Genomic DNA, 7,116 nt, shown 5'->3' with positions numbered 1-7,116 from the left:
CTTTTGTAATTTAAATATTTGTTTAGTTTTTGAAGAAGTTGAGCCCCATATAGGTATTACATATCTAATATTATAAATAATTAGAGAATGATATACAGTGAGTAATGCGTCTTCACTACAAAACATAGACAATCTTCTAAGTATAAAAATAATTTGTAAAAGTTTTTTACATCTTTAGTTCTTAGTTTAGCATTTCAAATAAAGGGCCATCATCTATTTCTGTCTATTTTAATATCTTCAACTTTTTACACATTAGATTTGTAAACAAATTTATTTTTACAAGAATCGGAGCCGCATTTTACAATTCTTTTTATTGGAAATCAATAACGGTCAGTGAACACTAGTCAATTTTTGAGTTTATAGAATAATTTGAAACAGTTTCTGATATTATTTAAACACAAACAAGCTGTGCACCAAAACCAACATTTTTGATCTCGACATCCTGGCAGTCTGCACCTGCAGCATATTTTACAGCAGATAACATATTTTCCACATAAAAATACTTAATCATATGTTATCACAAGTAATACTGTTATTCAAGTCAAAAAAGTTGTTTTTATAGATTTTAAATGTTCTTTTGTTTATTGACATACACTTTTTAAGGGAACATATAAATAAAACAATGAAGAAAAGTCAAGAAATAGCTATCTAGTTAATGGTCTCTAGGCCTACATTTTTATTTTTCACGTATTTTCTTTTCCCTGCGTGGCGGAGCCGTTCACTGGTTTTCTTCTCAAATGTTTTAAAGTCAAATGAGGACGGGTGATTTTGACAAACTACTTCTGAAACAAAATTCACACTTGTGTCACTGTGTGTATTCCTGTGTAAAAGGTAGTTTAGGGCAACATATCTTTTGGTAATCAATCCTTGTTTTCTTGATGGCAAAACTTAGATTAATTAATTTTTAGCGAAACTTACAAGCTGCAATGAAATCCAAGGATTAAAGAGTACAGTGCAGAAACAAATGATAGGTACATTTTACAGACTACAAATGTGCGTAACATAATTAATATCTTATATTATAATGCATTATAAGATGATAAATTTATATAATTAAAATCCATTGATATAGCTCCTTAACAGTGTATTGACTAATAATTGATACATACCGTTACTTCATTAAGCTACAAATTTATATAAACAGTACCAACATGTTTCGCTGGAATGGCATTTTCAAGTGTGTATGAAGTAAATGTAAGCTACTGTAAGACGTAATTATTAAAAATAATGATGGTAGTAACAGGGTAAAAAAAAATTTAACTTTGGTTGAGTTGAATTTATAGAAAAATAAATAAATGTAATGGATCATCGAAAGAATAAATACAAGTAATACTATAAGCCAAATGTTTAAAACTTGCTAAGCCGTTTAATTGTACCAATGCAGTATTCTAGAGACTCATCTTACTTTCCAACTGAATTCCCTCGCCAGCTCATTTGTGAAGAGTCTTACGAGGATCCATCTTGTTGAGTCCTCAACACTCGGTTCGCCAACTGTGCGAAGATAATTAATCTGAAACATATTATAGATGTAAACTCTTTCACCACTATTTAATTAAGTGTTATCTTAGTTTAATAAATCTGGTGTGTTTTAAAAAGCTCTTTGGCTCAAAAGTATGTTATTCAAGTATGTTGTTTCAAGTATGTTACGCAATGTAAAGTATTTGGGCCCAGCAGTTAGAAAAAATAATTCGAGATTCCATCAGTTCTTTAGCAATTTTAAGTCAACGGTAAATTAATTATATTCCATTCACGGTTGACTATGTGGGTTAAATTCTTACTTCATTTTTAGCATCAACATTTTCCCCCTAATTGAGATGAGGACATAAATTCAACAAGCCTTAAATGCACAAACATACTTATGAATTCCTTAACCTTCTCTTCATTATTGGATAACATATTTTTTACTTCAAGAAAATATCCGGCTCAGTCATTGGGATTTTTTTTTAATTCCTCTGCACCATGGTCTGATCCCGTCCCACTACCCGTCCAAAAGAGTTGTAAAATCAATCCGGTTTTGGAGGACTGTCCTCTCAATTGTTGACAGCTTATCAATAAAAAGTGACCCTGAGTGTGATAGCTCAAACAAATAAGCTTCGATTTTGATTTGGCGAGAAGTTGTTGATATGGATTTGTGGATTTTGAGTTTGCGATCATCTGTGTTTTTGCAAGGGTCCAGATGCATGTATGCCTATGCATAAGGTTCATCCAGTTAGCATCCGTTGTTGCAGATCGAATGTAATCACATAATTGGTAGGTCTGAGTATTTTTCGTCTGCAGACATTGCAGCAAAATCAGATTCTGCTTTTCTGTGATGTAGTTCTTGGTCTGTAGGATCCCCAGCCTTTACTTTCAGATTCAGTGAATCACATACCCACATGTGTCTGTTTTGGGTGCTTGAAAACATGGATTGAATTTAGACAAAACTATTTCATGGTACGACTGTCTTGAAACTGGAAGCTTCCCCAAATGGTTTGGAAACAGTTTGTACATTCTTGTAACATTTAAATCAGGGGACATAAATCGTTTGTCTACATTCTTCCTTCTTCAGTAGTGACTTTTTCACTTGGGAAGCTCTTAATATGTGCAATTATCTTTTTGTTCCACTCCTCGTTCGTCTTACTTGTTCTCGTCCCTCCCCTTTTGTTTGTCCTATCCATTTCACCCTTGAGAACCTTTTCACACAGCTGGATTCGTATTGGTGTAACGGCAAGAGTGCTTTAAAATGTTTTTAGACAAATCCTTACCTCGGATCCTCCTCTTAAAATGAGATAGTAAGCATAGGAATGCTGCCTAGTCGGCAAGATTGTAGAACTCGTAAAACAGCGTTTTCACATTGTCCACCTTAATTTCACTACACGAGTAATTGCATTTGCATACAACCTAAAACAATGAATTAATCATTAGATACTCAAGAAATGAATACATAGTTCATAAAATAGTAACAAGGCTCATAATCCAATCCTTTATGTAGGTCTAGGACTATACGTTGATATGCTACGATTGTAAATCGTCCTGTGTATTTCATAACCTCCTGTTAAAATAAAAATGCTAAATTCAAATATCTCATTTAAGCAGGTACCGTACTCCAAGTGATTCTGTGAATAAATGAAAGTACAAAAAAGCCAACTAACTTACCTCGGTTGGATAGGATCACGTCTTAAATCGTGAGTTGATTCTCATTTTCTTGTTTTTTCCTGTACTTTCTTCATGACTTTTTTTAAAGAGTGCTGTTTTATGTCCTCTTTGGCAATCGAGATTACTGCTTTCTATGAAGTGGTCGTGGCACATTAGTGCAAGACACTTGGGACATGCACTAAAAACCTCTTCCCTGCATCCAACCACTTCACAGCACTGGGTATAATCTGGGTCAGAGTCGGTGTCGTATGGAGTCGTATGTTGTTCTTTTGGTGTCTGTGAATCTTCCGTGTCTTGCTCATACCCATTTGCATACATTTTTGTAACTGTCCCACTGTACCACTTATTTTTATACAACGTTTTTACACGGCTGTTTGTTGTTATTTTTTTTCTCACGTCCAGATTAACAAGATCGTTTTTGTACACTATGTTTTCGGTTTGGTCGTCTTAAAGAACTAAACAATCATCTTCTGCGTTCCTGAAAAATTAGGTTTATTAAAAATTTAATCTTAAAACTATAAAATGCCTAATTTATATTGAGTAGTGGTTAATTTAGGAAAATCCGCTTGTAATATTTCTCGGTGGTCCGGCATAACGGGCATCGTACCGGCAGCCGATCTCCGTCCATCACGGGTGTAGTCACTCTGTGAACGGCCACGCATGTCCCGCAAACTACCAAGTGAAAACACGGCTCTATTAAATAGGTCCGTACATTGACGCTGCAGGCGGTACATGGCCGTTCGTCGTGTTCTGCCGCTGTGTCGTCCATGTCGATGTCAATGCCGCCCAACAGTTCGAGTGGTTGGCCCACGGCACCATCATGTAGTTAAAAAGTATTATGCGCACCGACATTGAGCAAAATCGCCTAGCCAAATATTTTCAAATGCTTCAGATCGTTTTGCATATTTTTTGAAGATGTTTTCCACGAAAATGTTCGAGGAATTATTATCTTTATTTTGTTAATGATATTTTCTCTATACTCTTTCATTAATCATATTGTTGAAAACATGCTTCTGCTTGATTAATTAATTGAAAGGTAATGAGAGAAAATGTTACGCTGTTTCTTCAGATGACATGAGATTATGTTAATAAATGTATTGGAAATTCTTTTCAACCTTTCCCTCAAATTACTAATACGTTGGCCAATTTCAGAAGCAATTTCTCCAAGCAGTGATATCATGTCACAATCAGTTTTGCGAATATAATATATATACTATATGATACTAGGTCTTATTCTTCAATTATTTGAACATGAATGTTGGCGATGAATATGTTTGCAATATTTACATTGTATGAACTGATTGTATCAACTTTGAGACAAACACTTGATAAATAGCTTTTCAGGGCATCAATGTACGAGTTTTGAGATAATGCCAATTTGTTCCACCATTTCATTAAATGTTATATGTTGTGGTTTCATGATCAGTAAGATTTATGTAAAGCCAAATATTGGTAAATCCATTTACATCGCTAAACATATCGGTACTAAGGTTAGAAAGTTTACTTAGGAGGTTAACATAGTACAAGAAGAACAATCCATCACAGAAAGGTGTAAACGAACCCTGAGCGATATCTTCTTAATTTTATAATATCTGATTTCAAAATTGCTTCTTGTAATCCATCCATTTGAAGTTGCTCTATACCAGCTTTTCATTCTACTCCTTGGAGAAATATTGTGATTTTTTGACATCAGCTGTTCCTCTTATCCCGTGGGCGGGGGCAGGGTCGGGGTCCGGGCCGTCGCGCGAGGCAAGGCTGCTGAGCCAGAAGGCAAAGCAGTGGGCGCTCCGGGGTGGCCTTGTATAAGGCCGTTTTGTGGCTGGTCACTGCTCACGGGTTGCAAATCCGGAGGGGTCCCAGGCGTTCCAGTAATATCTGATTCTTGTTTAGGCTTTACTACGGGTACTAATAGTCTATCCCCATCGGTCTGAAAGAGAATACGGTTTCTGCACAAAGCTGAAAACTGCTCCCTACTGGCTTCAGAGAGTTGGCAATGTTTAATTGCCTCATCAAGTTTAAGGTCCGGAACCCTGAGCAAACGTTCCTGCAAGTTTTCGTCCCTAATGCACAGAACTAGGCTGTCCCTTATTAAGCTATCCTCCTGCTCCCCAAAGTCACAAAAGGACGCAAGTTTTCTCAAGTACTGTATGTCAGAAAATGTATAAAGGGCTCGGACTCTTTCTGAATTCTTTTGAAAAATAAAAACCTTTGGTAAACAATATTCTTGCGACGGTTAAAATACTTTAAAATCCAAATAATGTACATCGTTCAATTTTAGTTTATTAACTTCCCCCAACTTAAAAGTTTGAAAAATGGCCAATTCCTGTTGAATTTATAGGCTTCCAATGATAACATCAGTATCCTCGTCGTGATCAAATAACCTTAAGTGTCCCCAACTAAACCTACCATTAAAGACCGCAGTGCTCTGTGGAGTTAGGTAAAGTATGATAATTATTCAGATAACTATACAAAATAGCCTAACCCAACTCCGCAGAGCCCTGTACATTGTACAATGGGTAAGGTCTACGATTTGGGGGCACAACGGATTTTGAACCATAATTCATTAGCTTATAATAGCTTCTTGTATCCTTTTATTGCATGTTACTATAGAAAGCAATTAAAAAATCCCCTGGTCGGTATTCAACATGACCAGTCACTTGTTTCCAGGCATGCACTTTGTAGAGCAGTTTGTTATAGCACGGCCTCACGTGATAGGCCAGTGTTTCAAATATCGAAGAGTGGGAGGGACGCTACCGTTTTGCTAAGGAAATTTCCTTCTCGAAGATATTCTATTTTTTCGTTTGATATAGTTGTGGATGAGGAAAACTCTACAAACTACTCTACAGATTTTTTAAATGGTTTAAAATAGTCTGGAGAACCATCTCACAAACCCAAATTAAAAATTTGGTGCAACTGTGCCACGGATGCGTAGCTTGGATGCAACAAGGCTTTGCTATGGTAACAGATTGGTTAAACATACTGAAATGTGATTTGGTTAGTGCCTGCCTTATGACAGGTTGCGCTTGAGAGGAAAACCTTATAATCACACGAATACTCATGATCCCAACGAATCTTTAATTTTAACATAATTCAGTTACCCTTAAATCTCGCATTTGATACTACCGTCAACAAAGCTCAAGGCCAAACTATAAAGTCTGTAGGTTGTATACACCTGCAGAAAGGCGGGTTTAGTCACGGGCAACTAAATGTAGCCTGTTCACGAGTCTCAAGTGAAAAAGAAACATTTTCATATATTGTGTCGTATATATTTTATATCATTACTTTTTATTTATTTATACTAACCAATCATCTATTCAAAATTACGTTATATCTACAGTAATAATTAATTAATTGTATCTACTTATACATGTTTCAACCCATCGAACCAGTGCAAGGAGCAAAATTGTAGAAGTTTGCTTTAATCATGGAATATATAACGTTACGATTTTGGATAAAAACGAATCAGATCCCTTAACATTAGATGCAGAAGGTATAAATACTCGTAGCTTATTTATAAAATTGTTGACATTATTAATACTAAAATTTACTTAGATTACAATACGTTACAAAATGTATCTAAATTAATATCACATACTTTACATAACATTGGTTCGAATAAAACATTGATAAAATGTATGATTAGTAATAATAATGATCATATCTTTGGCAAATTTTATTCATGAGAAGAAGCCATCTATTTTACAAAGCCAAGACTAATACCTTACTTAATTAAGCATAAATTAGAGAATGAACTAAACCGGCTGAAAGGATAAAATATTATAGAAAAAGTAACGTCCGCGGATTTGGGGAACCAGAGAATACTTTTAGTGGATTACTAAAAGTTAATCAGCCTAGATCTATGGAACATAATAATAATTCTCTTAATTGTTCTCTTCCTGTTGCGAAGCAGGAGTGACTGCTAGTGTGCCTTATTATTGAGAAAAAAAACAACAAGTTAAATGGGTATGTGCATAGACCTAT

Source organism: Macrosteles quadrilineatus, unplaced genomic scaffold (genome assembly GCF_028750875.1).
Source record: "Macrosteles quadrilineatus isolate MER2022 unplaced genomic scaffold, UCM_ALF_1.0 Scaffold_2__2_contigs__length_208266976, whole genome shotgun sequence".
Classification (NCBI taxonomy): domain Eukaryota; kingdom Metazoa; phylum Arthropoda; class Insecta; order Hemiptera; family Cicadellidae; genus Macrosteles; species Macrosteles quadrilineatus.
This window is presented reverse-complemented; position numbering follows the sequence as displayed.